Source organism: Harpia harpyja, chromosome 23 (genome assembly GCF_026419915.1).
Source record: "Harpia harpyja isolate bHarHar1 chromosome 23, bHarHar1 primary haplotype, whole genome shotgun sequence".
Classification (NCBI taxonomy): Eukaryota; Metazoa; Chordata; class Aves; order Accipitriformes; family Accipitridae; genus Harpia; species Harpia harpyja.
Window position 1 is genome coordinate 16,173,435 of NC_068962.1, and position 15,406 is coordinate 16,188,840.

The 15,406-nt window shown below is 43.3% G+C and overlaps 2 long non-coding RNA genes across 3 annotated transcripts in view; one reads left to right on the forward strand and one right to left on the reverse strand.

Moving 5' to 3' along the window:
- Window positions 1-5,608, forward strand: part of LOC128135649 (uncharacterized) — a 20,691-nt gene extending 15,083 nt beyond the window's left edge. For both annotated transcript variants that reach the window (XR_008233189.1, XR_008233190.1), the window contains one exon: window positions 299-5,608. This is a non-coding gene — a long non-coding RNA (uncharacterized LOC128135649). The remainder of the gene's footprint in view (window positions 1-298) is intronic.
- Window positions 1-14,819, reverse strand: part of LOC128135650 (uncharacterized) — a 17,691-nt gene extending 2,872 nt beyond the window's left edge. Inside the window, exon 1 of the long non-coding RNA XR_008233191.1 lies at window positions 6,855-14,819. This is a non-coding gene — a long non-coding RNA (uncharacterized LOC128135650). The remainder of the gene's footprint in view (window positions 1-6,854) is intronic.
- Window positions 14,820-15,406: the final 587 nt, after the last annotated feature.

Here is a 15,406-nt window from a genome sequence, read left to right on the forward strand (position 1 = left end):
TTCTGTCCTTCAGGACACACCTTTCATTAGGAGTTAGATCATGCATCCGGGGAATGGAAGTTATCCTTTAATGCAGCCGTATCAAAGAGATTCCACTTGACAGTTTTCTCATTTCTTTCCACAATTAGAAATGCTAGCAAAAGCCCTAGAACAACAGTTAGTTTTTCCTTTGATTTATTCCTTGTCTCAGGCTTGTTGCTTAATTTTTTTAGAATCCTGTATGACTGTAGGAGAGCCCTGTTTCTGTTGGCAACTTGCAAATGGCTAACTTTCCTCTCCTGCCTTTGCTCTCCCACAGAAACCAGCTCTTCAGTTTCAAACTATTTCTTGGCCTCTGCAGAATGAGAAGGAAGACGTTGTTCCAGGAAGGGACCCACATGTTGGTGTTGATGGCCCAGGGTCTGTCTCTCAGAGTCATCTGGCCCTTTCCTGCGAAGACGTGGATGGAGAGTAGAAAGGCTTTGTTGTGTTCCACAAGTGATATGGGAAGTTGGGGAGGCAGATGGTATCAGCAAGGCAAAAAGAAATGAGGCAAATTTGCAGATAAAAAGTCAGTAAACGTGCTAACAGCACTAGACAGCAACGCAGCATCTAACATCCCTCAAACGGCAATTCTCCTTGTTGGGAGATGGAGAAGAATGGACCACAGGGAGTGTCTAGACTCACATGCTCTCCATGAACAACATCTTCCACTGCCCACACTGAAGACAGAATACTGGATGAGATGGATCGTTAGTTTGACTTGCTGGGACATTTCTGCTGCTCTTAATTAGGACCTGATATTTGAAATTATTATTGTTTTTCAGTGAAATTTTCATAGCACTTGGATTGTAATAGCGATCATGTATCAAATTAAATAAGGAGAAGTCATGTTTGTCCTACTTTTTATTGCCATAGGGTGCATTTCTATCTTGTAGGTGTTCTTCCTTACTTGCAGCACATCATATAACTATTGGTGTCTCAGTCTGTATTTCTGAGGGGGTGGATCTAAAAGCCACTGCCTGAAGGGAGAGAGGAAGGGAGACTGAGACAGCTGGAAACAGATAATGTACCAGATGTGGGCTCGTTCTTTTAAAATCCCAAATTTCTCTTCCAATTTTTAAAAAATCTAGGTTTTATTCCAGGTAGAAGGGTGATCAAGTCTGACACAGTGAGTTTTTTCAGGCTCATATTCTGTTATCAATCTGATTTACCTCGCTTACTTAATCCCTTTGGAAATTGTATCATCTGACCTAATTTTTTCAGCAGTGACTCTTACGGCAAGAACAAATAATAGGGGTGACCCTGTGCATTCCTGCCATATCTCTTTCTCTGTAATGTGGATTATTCCAGTTTCAGTCCACATTCGTCTGTGAAGAGACAAAGATCAGTTCAAAACAGCCAATACACTCCTGCAAATTCACATTTGGCAGTACTGTAAGTGGGTAAATATTGCCAACATGTATTGATTGCTTTTTCTGCTTCAGCCAACAGACCCTAAGTTATCTGCCAAATATTAGTTTTTTTGTAAATGACACCTCACATTGCCTGTTGTTGCATGAGCTGTATCAATTCACTGCAAACCTCACCTGCTCTGAGGGTGTTATTGGCTCTATAGGGGATTCTGCTCTTTTCAAGAACAGATTTTGTGATTCCCCCTTTAATCCAAATTTGGAAGAGAAACAGCTTGCTAATAGTGAGACTTCCAGTTATGGCCATTTGCCACCTTTTAGGGAGCTGTCTATCTGCTCACTTGCTGTGGCACTGCAAGGTGGAAACCTTATAAATTGCTTTTATCTCTCTTGGGCCGTTATTATTTCTCTGTGTGTGCGTGTGTGTACTTGTGTGGTGTGTTTGTGTAACCTGATAAGATGCCTTATGGTCTACTCTGTTAATACGCCTTCTGTGTCGCTCCTGCTGCAGCCAGCAGCCGAGCTGCCCTCACCACTTGTGGTGGGTGATGGAGAATGCTCAGAATTCAACAAGTGTCTGCTGGCTCAGCTGATTTTTTATCCACTACAAAGGCAGGCCTCCAGTGCGGAGGAAAGCATGCTCTGCTCCGAGCAGCAATATTCTGGGTTGCTGATGGTCTTGAGGGAGATGCTGTTTCGGATTCAAAAACAGATGGAAAAAAAAAAAACGTTTCCCCAAAGCAGTTCTTTCCCTTTGCCAGAAACAGACCTGTTTTATGAAAGAACTATGGAGCTGGATGCTGTTGCATCATCTCGATATGGAAGCTGAGCAAAGGAAATATTTTATTGAGTTTTATTGTTCTTACAAGGATTATAAAATAATTACTCCTTCTACTATGAGGAGGTCTAATAGGTCCAATATCAATGTCCTAGGCATTACAGAAACGTGGCAGAGACATATCCTGCTTTAACAAAGATATAGGCCATTTCAAGAAGATGTGGAAATCGGTTATTGCTGCTTTTGACATGACATTGGTGGTTATTGTGAAGACCCGTATGAATAAACGAAATCAATAATGCAAGACGAATGCCTCCCTTTAACAGCAACTGCTGCATGAAGTAGTTCGTTTAAGAACCCTTTGCCGGACTGGAAGGTGTACGGTGACTTATAAATGCTTTCACTACAGGTTCTTTTTCTGCCATGGTCATTAATCAACTCAAACTTTCATTCAGCTTACTGTTATGAAGAAAATCGTACTTCTTGTATTGCGTAGCTACAGTGTGATGGGGAAACTTCAGACCCTTCCTCCTCTCACCGAGCTCTTCCTCAGTGCATCTGTGTAGTGGCAGCAAAGGAAATGAGCTTAAGAGCTCCTGGCCTAGCGAGTATTACCTCCGTTAGCTGTTGGTACTGAGAACAGCCCATGTGGGAGAGCAGCTGGAAAAGGCTTGAACACCATCCCTTCACCTCCCCTCACCGGTTTTCTGTTCCCCATTCCCCAAAATGGGCTTGAACTAGGAGTGATTTAATTCCATAATGAGATTCCTATTGATTGGATCAGTCCCTCAAATAGAAGAAATATCATCCTCAGTTTCAAAGTATTTGTGGTGCTAAAAGCCTCTGGTTTTTTTAATCTTTTATTTTTAAATGAAGGGAAACTGAGGCAGAAAGGAGCAGTAGCACGAGGGACAGAACTTCAAGCAGGGTGGTCTTCCTCCCTTTTTATGCAGGGGACTGTGGAGGTCCTCATGTGGGGTCCTTGTGATAGGATGGATGGTGCAAGCTGCTGATTAACTGTTTTGAACGAGCTTACAGCTTTGCAGTTGGAGGGCTAATGGGTAAGGAATTATTACCTGCTCTTGGATCTCAATTATGCAATCTTTGTCTCTGGTCTTCTGTGAAGCAAGGAAATTGAAGCAGAGATGAAATTTATTAGCAGGACAAGCTGCATTATGAATGTGGTAAATGCTGATGTCTTATTGCAAATGAGGTATTTGCTAAATAGAAATGCTTTTAAAACAGTATAATCCTTCACTGTCCCTCCAGGACAAACAACTGGAGAGCAGTGATTGCAAAAATCATTTAGGTCATGCAAATCAAGCTCCAGCAGCAGTGTTTCATGCAGTGAGAAAGGATGGCTAGACTGTCCTATTAAGAAGCCTTGTAATGATAAAACATGATTAAAATGACTTAGAAGAAATTACCAAGTGGGGGTCAAGAAGGGCTAAGAAGGGCAAGCTGATCATGGAAATGTGTTTTTAAATGGACTAATTCCAAGGGAGTATGTTTATCATAGTCACACATAAATGGCTGAACAATAATCACACCAAAATTATGTGAAAATTATCGCCCTTACAGGGTCTGAGGGTAGTTTCGTAGCTTTTTATATACAAAGCTGATTTACATCAAGTGACACAGGGGTCTAAAATTCTCACATAATGTTTTCACAAAAGATGACGATCAGCTTTCTTCTGGACTTAAATTTAAACGTCACCTGGACAAATATCAAGTTACCCAATATTGTACAGTGTAAGCAGAATGTAACAAAAGGTGCTGCAGCTAATGCTGCTGCAGTAAGCTTTATTGTACAGGGGAGCCAGCTCTGTCATTTGCGGATCCTGGAGATGAATTTCCTTTACAGTGGTGCTGGCCTGCCAGTCTGGCTGAATGAAGACAGTATAATTGCTGTCTTTAATGGAGCTAAACAATCTGGGATATTTTTTATGGCTGGCAATACCTGCAGGAAACGTATCGAATGCACTGTTTGGTTACAACAGGCCGTGCAGAGGCCCTTCACAACTTGGAGAGCATTGACTCTCCGGTGTTACTGCACAGCAGAGCTGAGAAGTACGTCTTTATAAGCTAATGGTTATAAACCAGATTGAACAGCAAGCTGTCTCTTGGCAAACACCGAGAAGCATGTCTGTTCCTCCTCCCCCCTCCTTCCCAGCCACCCCTTGCTTCAATTCTCAGAATTATTTCTGTTTCCACCTTTCGGAGGTTTTGGTGCTGGGGGCCCAAGGGCGGTTCTGGTGCATGCAACTCCCCAAAGTCAGCGACGCCAGCCCGAAACCGCATGCTCACACGACCGCTGAAGCTCGGCTTCGGACCTGCTGGCTCCAAATTTGAGGAATGCAGATTTTTGATTAGCTACCAAAGCAGGAAGCCAGCTGGTTCTGGGACTACATCAGCTGCTTCCCAGCCTTCCTCACCAATGGCACGTGGATGGTGAGGGTGAAGAAAGGTTCAGGAGGACAATGGCTAGCACCAAGAGGAAGGGACAACAAGGCCATCTTTGGCCTGGCCACGGAGTCATAGCAGGGAAACTGAGAGGCCAATTAGATCTCTACCCAACAGTACGATGAAGAGCACAGGAGCTAATTACGTACGAGGTGTTACTGTGACAACCCACGAGGCAGCGGCTCACTGAAAACAAAGTACGGAAACGTAAAGCTGAAACCAGAGGGGAAAAAAAAAGAGAAGATAAAAAACATGAAAGAAAGGGGAAAAAAGGTACAAGAGAAGCGAGAGCAAACGAAAAGGTCAAGATACAATTTGAAAGGATGGGGAGAAAAAAGGAGTTGGTAGTGAGGGGGGCAACAGGAGAGATGCGTGATCAGAAATGAAGCGTTTGATAGCCTGGTTAGCAAACAAGATACCAGGATGTGGTGCTTTCACACCGAAGACCCAGAGATGTTTTGGTTGGGGTTTTTTAATCTGACTTTAACCATCTCAAAGTTAGGTGTTCAGCCTGAGGAGGTCTCCTAGGCTCTGTCAGGAGTCAGCAGAGACAAGTACGAGGGGACGCTCAGTTGTTCTGCAGTCAGCGTGGACGCGGTGGGTCCACAGACATTTCCTTTGCTGTCAGCGATGGCTTTAATTAAATTGCAGCTCTTTTTGTCTCCTTGCCTCCTCGCTCCCCTGCACTGTCCTGTGACTGGTGCTGGTGAAGCTGTTGTTGGGGGGGGTGTGCAGTGAATTGCCTTGGGAAATCCGGGAGAACTCTCGTGAGTCCACGTCGGTCATTTGATGTGGCGGTCACAGAGCGGCCGCGCAGAGTTTGGCTGACCCCGCCGAGGGAGTCTCGTGGAGGCACAAACGAGTGGTTGAAAGAAATGGTGATCCCTGGTTAAGCCGCCGCTGCCGGTGGAAAGGCTGTCCGTCCGTTTGCTGTGCTGGTGGGTGGTGTCTCGTCCATTGGAGATGTCTCGGTAGAGAGAGCTCCGACGGCTGGCCTAACCCGGCAGCCTCACTGCTTCATGGCCTTACCCTTTGCCACTAGCATTTTGTGTCAGCTACTCGCTGCAACCCGTGGTATATCTGGGCTGTAAACGCACGGCCGCAGACTTAGCTTCGTGACAGAGGGGTCCGGGAGAGCGCGAGGGAGCCGTTCCCGAGGAGCGTTGGGCGGTTGTGGTGGGCGGCTGGGGGGTGATGGCTGCGCGGCTCGGAGGCCTTTCGCTACGTCCGATGACATTCCGTACGGCAGGAGTTCGCTTCTGTAAGGTCTCCCATATTCTCCCTGCTACACTCATTTTCCCGCCAGGCTGATTGCTTTGGCAGTGCAAACAGCACCTGTGTCAGCTACCTTTCGTATTTAAAAACTCTTCATATGTACGAATTTGCAATAACTAATTACAGAAAGGAAACTCTGATGCAGCAGCTGTCAGAGGGCAGTGAAAATTAACAGAAACCAACTCAGTGAAAACAGTCTTCATTTGAAACAGCTGAAATTTAAGTATCTGGCCAGCTTGGATTAAGTAATCTATGCTGGGCACAGACCTCCAGCAGTCACTGCACTGCTAATGAGTGAAACAATTCTCTTATTATAAAACCATTATCAGTCAATAAAATGAGCTCAAACCACAAAATAAGAGCAAAGTTCAGGGATCTGAGAATTTATAGTTTAGGCCCATCACTGAAAATGTCAGAAAATTAAAAGAAGCTCCACACAGTGGAACCCAACGCACAAGAACAATGCCCAAGTGCCATGGCAACACTCATGGGCTCTTCTGAAACAAAATGCTGTTTCTAAGGTGAAAGAATGGGGCCTTAATCTTTGCTCCCAGCTCTCCATGCCCACCTTCATCCCATAAGTATGCTTCACATAGCTGCTAATTATGTAGCAAAAGGCAGGCAGGGAAGACAGAGGTGAACACTTGGCTTGAAGAAAAAAGAAGAGCAATACGAAACATATCTAAATTAGACTATAAAGACATACAATAACAAAAAACAGTGAGCTAGCATCATGCCTACCAGGCACGCACAGTTCCCTGTGAAGGGCCCATACTGTTTCTAGACCCGACCTGGGCTTGTGCAGAGCTGTCTTAGGAGTTACCAAGAGCAGAATGGATAATCAGTGATGGCTAATTGACAGCTGACTGTTGCTAAAGTTGGCAGTGAAACTAACTGGTGATTTTTCTCAACAAAGGTTATATCAGAGGAAGAGTTTATTACATTACACCTCTCATTTGGCTAGGCTCTGCTCCTCGGGTCTTGGCTTGGCTGATGTTTATTCAGCACCTTCTTTCCCTTCCATTTGTTCAAAGGGAAGAGGTCGCTTTTAGGCGGCTTCACCAGCTCCACGCTGGGACTTGGCTGGTCCCAGCTTCCCAGCTGGTCCTTGGGCTGCCCGGTTCTGCCTTCTGCATGCACGGCTTTCTGCCTGAAGAGCTGCAGATGGGATCTCTAACACCCTACTTCCTTTCGTGGTGGTTGAAGGAGTGACCGCTTAATCCAATTAATTTGCTCCTAGAGGGCTGAAAAAAGGGCAGATTCACAGCGGTCATGGTAGGGCAGAAAAAGAGGAAATGTGTTGGAGAGAAGGCGTTGGAGAAGGTGAAATATTTTGAGTAAAAAGGCACTGCCTGTTTTTTCTTAGACAAATTTTATACCCTAGCCACAGAATCACAGCGTATGCATGGTCCCCTGGAATATGAACAGGTGGTTTATTGTGCTAAATTCAGACTGTTTGCAGCCTCAGGAAGACATTACTGCACCAGTTGATGATGCCGTCACAGTTTCAAGGTTGCCCTTGCGACCATACAGGAGAGGAGCAGATACCATGGCAATTCACGTTCTAGACCAGAGTCCTGAGGAAAGTGAATCCTTGCAAATTCTAGAGCATGACATCAGAAAATATTGAAAATAATTAAAACCCCACAAAAATGGTATAAACTAATACTAAAAAGAGAGCAAATCTATGAATCATAGATTATAGATACATCGATTTAAGACACAGCAGTAGTGTTACTTAGGATAATAGTACTTAGCTCTGTTATACAACTCTTTTATTTGTAGATCTTAAAATTCTTTATAGAAATGAAGGAAATATACCTTTGTTTTGCATATTACAGATATCAAGAGGATTGAATCACAAAGAAGCCTCATGACTAACCCATGGAGAAACACTGGGTCATTGTCCGTCTGGGTCTAGCCTGGACCTTTTTGTATGCCAAAAATCCTCTTAATCTGTAGGTTTTATTGGAAACTGATGCATATCAGAGTCTCCTGTAAGAAAGCTTTGGGTCTCTGGTGCACTGCCAAGGCTATAGTTTCAGGCCTAACATATTTAGGATACCTCACAAATGGGCTAACCTTGTAATATATGCTTGCAAACTCTGTAACTAGGCAACTAAAAAAAGAAAAAACCTCTATGGTGGTTATCAAATTTTTCTTAGGAAACCCTTGTCCTGCTGTGCAACTTAAATCAAGAGATGGTGTTGCAACAGAATTACATTTTCTCTTAAATTATATTGTCTCATAATTCATGCAACTGTATTATCCTAGTTTTACCCTGAACTACTGGTCTGCATTGTATCTTCCACAACACAAGAAGCAAAATGCTAATTTTTATAGGATTTTACCTCGTTATTAAATAATTCGGTTATCTAAATAGTAAAGCATTCTGGTCTAAGTACACACATTTTATTTCACTGCATCTCTATTGTTAATGAATAAAAACTAAAGGAGGAAGCATAGCTCTGGGCTTTTTCTGTTCCTCTTTATCTATTCCAGTTTGTAGATTCCAAGAGCCACTTGGACTTACTGTTTTGAATATCCATGGAAATACACAGATCACTTGTAGTGACCGCAGTGCTTGTCAGCAGGGTTCTGCAGATGAACGTTCACTTGCCCCCACCAGCCAAGCGAACCCCTAGCTGCTACTCGTTACGCTGAGTCCCAGTGAACTTCAAGGAGCTTACATGAAGCAGATGTTGCGATGCAATGCAGTGGATGGGCTTTTGCAGGAGAGTCAAGAAATCCGAAGCCAGATTTCTTACAGATCTTTGTAAACAAGCCACGGCAAGACACAAAGTAGTAAGGTATCCTACTTAACACTATGTATCTTGATATTAAGAAATAATAACTTATTTGAGGAGGTGGCTGTATGTTGCCGTCAGAACAATGTCTTTGAAGATTGTACAGAAAAGTAAGTTATACCTGAAGTATAATTAAATACTCTGAACTGAGCTGAAGGTGATAAAGGCCATAAATACCGTGATTATCTGACATAGTAATCAATTTTGATTATACCTATGAAGCTTCTCAAAAAAAAAAAAAAAGGTGCCAAATATAGGGCAAAAACACCCTTCCCGCAAGGAAATGCGGCAGCTTTTACATAGACTCATCTGTTTCTGCAGAGGGTTCAAATGCCTCCTCAGGGAACAGCGATTCCTAGGCAGAAATGCCAGTGTGAAACACTCTGTGTGACTGGAGCCAGGAAGAAAAATCAGGCCTTTCATTCTGGATGTATCTGAAGTCATCTGTGAACAGTTCAGGAATCTATATGTCTTTCCAGAAGGAGATTAATGATTGCCCGCTTCCCAATCATCTGTTCGTAGCAGCCGGGCTGTGTGGAACCACTCTTGTGCACTGCATCCTGAAAAGTTTGCTATTTGCAAAACATTTTACCATTTTTCCACTTCAGAAGCTTCTAAATTTAGTAATGGTACATAGCTCTGCCTCCCCAGGGGCCTCCAGTTCAAAAGTCCAGCTCTGTTTTGAATGTAAGTTTACAGCAAACAGCACAGCGTGACATAGTAGTGGCTGAAGAACAACCTACGTCTGTTCCTCAGGGCAAAATCTTTATCCTCTCGAACTGAGGGTGCAAGAGCCCAGGTGAGATGCTTGGGGCTGCGGCAGTTGAAAGCATTTTCTCTCCTCCTTTCAGTGTGGACTTCAACAGGGACGGGGATGTGCTGGTTCTCCCTCTGGACGGTTGTGGCCCTGTGGCTGCTTGCAGCTCCCACCTCGCGTTGCCTTGCTGAGAAGCAGTCAGTCAGCTGAACGACAGCCCTGTGGTCTAGTTGCCCACTCTTCCTCCGCAAAATCCTGCTTACCGGACCATAGTAATCTATGGAGCCACTCTGTCCCCTCTCCTGCTCACACCACTGCTGTTCAGCGTCCCACGGCTTCTGGGCCCTTGGTGTCCTCAGAGGGAAGCAGAAAGCAGATCTCACCCCCCCGAACTCCAAAAGCAGAATTTATTCACCACTGCAGCAAAGAACAATACACTGGAAAGGCAGACTTTTGTGTAGGGGAAGATACTTGCGCGTATTAGAGTCGAAAGTATGAGTCTTTGACCCTTTCATTTATTATTATATTTCTTGACCCACATCTTCAGAGAAGGCATTTTGGAGTTTATAAATGATTTTGGATTTCTCTCCAACCACTTTTTGTTCCTAGTTAGTCCCGTGCTGGGTCATATCATACTGAATGTCTCCCATCATACTAATTTCTCTTTCTGCTCCTCCCAGCTCCTCTTCCAGCATTTTTATTGAAGGTCTTCCTTTCCCTCTTCCAGCTTTCTGTGCAGATCCTATGGGCAAATTCTCCCTGGTCTTGCCTTCTCCCTGTCCACCTTCGGCCCAATGTAACCTCATCCACCTACACAAAATCAGGTGACGTATCCTTGTAGGTACCTTGGACTTCCACCTCTCTGCCAGGGCTTTCTCTCCAAATCTCAGCACCTCGCTCTGTGGCAATTCCCAGCTGATGTCAGGTCAAACTGGGCATGCCAGCAGGCTGCAGCGGCTATTGCTGGCCAGGCTGTCCAAAGTCATCTCACTGCTTTAGGGTTTCCCCTCTTTCTGCCTGTATTAATATAATAGAGAATCCTAAATGCTTTAATAAAACTTTTTTTTTTTGTCTTCTTCTCGGTAGCGCTAGTAACAACAATAAAACAATTTCTCTAGGAACAAATTCTTAAGTTATGAACTCTAGGTTTGAACAAGGAGCATTTATATTGTGTGGAAAAGAGAAGGCCTTTGTTTGAACACAACAACCAGGCGTGAAGAAACTACAGAAGTACGCTTGGCCAAATTTTTCAGCTTCATTTTCTGTCAATAAGCTAGTGGTAACAGAACAGAATTTTTCTTGCTGAGCTTAATGCTTGTGCTGTATTATTTTAGATATGCTCCATTACCTTAAGGCACAAAGGATCTGTTTTTTCTCAGTATGCAATAGAATTCACGCTTCTGTTGTGAATTCCTTTGACCGTTATGAGGAATTGCACAGGGAACTGTCTTCTTTGGCAAGAAGGAATGGTGGAAAACAGAAGATGCTGCTTATGAAACTCCATGGGAGTGAGTCTGTCTAGCCACACTGCAGCATAAATTCAGTTCAATGCTTATCAAAAAGCAATATATCTGCACAGTTCCACTATGCAGCCAAGTTTAGATTACTTCTTGAGAACTTTTCTGATGGATTCAACTGTGCATGACGAAAGGCTTGCACCTGAAACCAGACTCAAGAACTTTCACTGTGTACAAACATATGCTACCGTTGTGCTCAGCTGTGGGGTTTTTGTTTGTTTAAAGGTAGAGATACATTTGTCTGATCTTCTGAAGGAGAATCACATCCTCCATTCATCAACCCTAGTTTGTCAGTTCTTGAAATATTTCCTGAAATCTCTCCTTCAAATATCAAAACCAAGAACCTTAAGCAACAACAGAATGCTGAAGATGTGACCCCCCTCACCACAAAATGCTGTAGATGAGTAAAATTAGCATGGGTTCCAGAGTGACTAGACAACTTAATGAAAGATGAATCCATTGGGGGCTATTACATGCAAAATCACCATGTCTGGTTCAGGAATCCTCTGAACCACAAATTGCTGTGTGCTCGATAGATATTCTGGGAACAATATCATGCACTTGCTCTGTTGCTAAGTTCTTTTCTAGGCATTTACTGCTGCCCACCGTTAGAGATGGGAGACTGGGCTGTACTGATGTTCCCTGACTTGGTGTCCCTGTTTCTATGTTTTGAAAGATTTCTGTGGGTTATTTCACATTTCTTAATAGGAAAAGTTGGAGGAAGAGAGGAATCAAATGATAGCTCATGGAGGAATGTGAGTAGAGGTCACCAAGAAGAAAATTGAAAGAGAGGAAAGTTCCAAATATTGTCATTTCTCTATGTATTTTCTCACTCTCCTTCCATAGCATATTTATGATGTGAGGAGAGGCTAAGCCACTTTCAGATGCATTGTGTGTAACCTGATGAATCTTAGAAGAGTGAAGAGCTTGTTGCAAGTTCTGATCCTCTTCCAGTCCAAACAGTCTGCCTCAGAGACAAAAGAAAACAATGTGGTCGGTCTCTCTTGCCCTCTTCACATCCCTAGTGCTGCTAAATGGGTAATTTAGAAAGGCACATGTAATTCTAGTCAATCATGCCTTAGCTAATCCATTTGGGTATAGAGTACCTGTCCCCGGCTTTCCAACTTCCAAATAGCTTTGTTTTCTTCATTGTTTTTGTGGTATCCCTGTGTGGTCATGAAAGCTGAATATTTCAGTCCCCGTTAACTCAGTCCTGTTATTTCCACTCTCTGTCTGCTGAACGATCAGCGTTACAGTTTCCATTTGACAAGTTAGGAGTTCCTCACCCTGCCATTCCCTGCAGTAAGGACAGAGACTCCAGCCTTGTTTTCACAGAGTAGCCTGGACGAAGACCTAAAGTTTGGGAAACGGTTGAGATATAGTGAATAGCTGTGGACTTCTTACTGACATGCTATGAGACTTTGAGTAAATCTCTTATATCTCGTGTGTCTAGATGTCCTGTCTTTAAAGCAGTCCATTCTCAGTGATCTGTGGTTTCAGGCTAAATTCTATGATGATTACAGAGGCAGTTTTGATCTGGCCAGACTTGGTAGTTTAGAGAATGTTGCATAGACAGCCATACCATATCTAGAGTAAGTTAGTCTCTGAGAAAGCTCAGCCAATTTTGTACATTTTGTACGAATTTTGTACGTTTTGTACGCTGAACTATTTAATCCCGCCAGACCGAATCTTGCTCTGCACAGAGGCAACTTGGGTGTCCAAGCACCCCGTGGCTCAAGGTGGCTTTGCACGAAGCCAGCCTCAGTTTAGCAAGTCTGGCACTAAGCTTGAGGTACTAAGTCCAGCTGGACCTGAGCTAACTCCTGCAGAGCCCTGAATACAACTGTGCTGTGCTCCTCAGCCAGCTCTGAGCATCCCCGCAACGTGGAGCGTGGACAAAAGGCCACAATTGTGTGGTCCTGAAGGAATCGGCGTGCTCCGGAAGGGCATATTAGCACTAATGTGGCACCAGCCATCCTGGCTGACTTCACAGCAAACCATTCAAATGCCTTGGCACCAAGTTGCTCAGTACCATATTGCCTGCAATTTTCCATTAGCTAGGTTATTTCAGGCCTTTATTCCTCTCCTCCTCTCCCATAGCTCTGGATAATGGCAAGTTGGCCACAGCATGAAAGCAATGATTTTGCCATAACTGTATGTATTATCAGACCCTGTAACTTTTATGGTTATTTAATGCAGCCTTTCCGTTTTTGTCCACCCTTTTTTGGCTAGGCAGCCTGCATTTCAGGATCCTAGCCACGGAGCACAATGAAATTACCGGTTAACTTGTCCCTGTAATAAGCTGCACTTAAGAGTCCTGTCTGTGGGATATGCGGAAGGGATGGGCCAGAGAGCTGGAAATAGGACTTCACTGCATACAAAGAACCACAATAACAAGTACAATGTCACTGCTTAGACAGTTAAACTCGGTAGCATGCATGCAAAAGAAAAAACAGAAGTCACCAGTCTTGATAAAGCTGGTTCCCACCAAAACATGCAGTGAATTATCTGTGTTTTTTTCCAAAAAGGAATACCAAGGTTAAATAGGAAAGATAAGAGATGTAATTGTAAAGTATTACAGTAAAAATAAAATCAGTGAAATGAGTAAAGAGGACTTTGAAAATTTGTCTTCCTTTGTCTACTCTTTGAAAAGTTTCCAGCACTGTGTTCTTCCTTTTAGATGGTGCAGTACCTTGGCAGCATTTCCTGAAGGCTTTTCATGACCTCCTACCGTAATTGCTTTGAAACCTACAGCAATCTCTGTAGAGCCTTCTTAAAAGAATATTACAAAAGTTAGTAATGCAACTATTTTTCCATAGATTTAAAAATGGAATGATCACATTTTCTGATGTTTTTGAGTGTCAGAGATCTGCTTTTTAGATCTACCATCATTTTCCTCTTCTCTGTTTTTTTTTTCTTTAATTCTTGCTTAAAAACATTATAGGTGCACCAAATTGCACAACTATATCAATATTTCAAAAGCTACCAAATCTTACACATGCAAAAAAGGAAGCTTAACAATCTTTGCTAATCTCTAATGCAAGATGTATCTATTATTTATGAAGGCAGCAGACAAAGGGGAACTGCTCTTGAATGGAATCCTAAATACTACAAGAGATAAGCCCTGGGCAGCTGCACAGCACAAGGTTCCTTGTTATTAAAGCTACTGACCAGTCTCTTGGGAGATAGATTGACTCTGAAAGTTAGTCTCCAGCAAACTTTATACTAATTGAGTGTGAACCGGATTGAGTTTTGTAAGAGAAGGAAAGAATGAAGATATGATCCTGCTATCCAAGCATCATTTTGTACCAACACTGATCGAGTTACAGTAGGTCAGCACTTTCTCCCTCTCATGTCAGATTTTCTGCATCTCTTTTTTTCATGTGTGAGGAAGGCAAATGACCTTTAGTAGCAGGACACTAGTAGTGGAGCCCTTGCATGGCAGTTAGGGGAACTCCATGTCTGGATCCAACAGCTTCTAGAAGTTTCCTTCCCTCTGGGTGTGTGTTCACCTACCCTAGTGTATGGGGTAGTAGCCTTAATGCCTATTAAAGCTTGCAAATGACACAATGAGGCCAAACTGCAATCTCCTGAAAGCTGAGCTTAATAGACCCTTAAATACTGTTTGTGTCTACTGTGGCCGATGAAGTTTTCCATATTGATATTCCATACTGAGTTGGAGAGGCAAGGTCTGACAAGGGTGAGATCTTTTTCTCATCCGTACAGAACCCATTTTTGGATATCCCACTTCAGGAGGGGGGTGTGTGTGGAAACTAATGGCAGAGTTTCACGAGAAAAGCAACAAGAATGATCAGAGCTCAAGAAATAATCGTGAGGGCACAGACTCTGAGGAAAGGCAGGAGGAACTGAAGTTATTTTCTGCGGAGAAATGAAGAGAGAGGAGTGACATGATGTCAGCGTTCAAACGTGTTTTTTCAGACACATCGAGGCCTGCCAGGCAGAGGACAGGAAATTGTCTGACCTCGGTGTTCACGTGGGTTAAGACCAGAAAAAATGTGCTAAGGGGGGATAATGCAAGTGCAACATGCAGTTTGGGTATTAGTGAAGATTTTTAATGGTAAAATGGTGAAGAACTAGAGTATCTGTCCTAGGAAGCAGATCTCTAAGTTCTAGAGATCTTTAAGAGGAAGCTGGAAAAGCATCTGTGAGAAGTGGCATGGGTATGGTCCATCCTACCGCGGGTAGCGATGGACTAGAGGGCTTCCTGAGGTGCCTTCCTGCCTCCTATTTCTGAGTCTATTGCTATGTATAAAGATTTCCAGGGTATTTCAGATGGAAATAATATATTAAAAAAAAATCTGAGACATAACTGAAACTACTCGTTAGCTCTTTTTTGTGCTGAATTTTCTTCTGTAATCAACACACCAGGCACAAAACACCTACAAAGCCCTGAAACA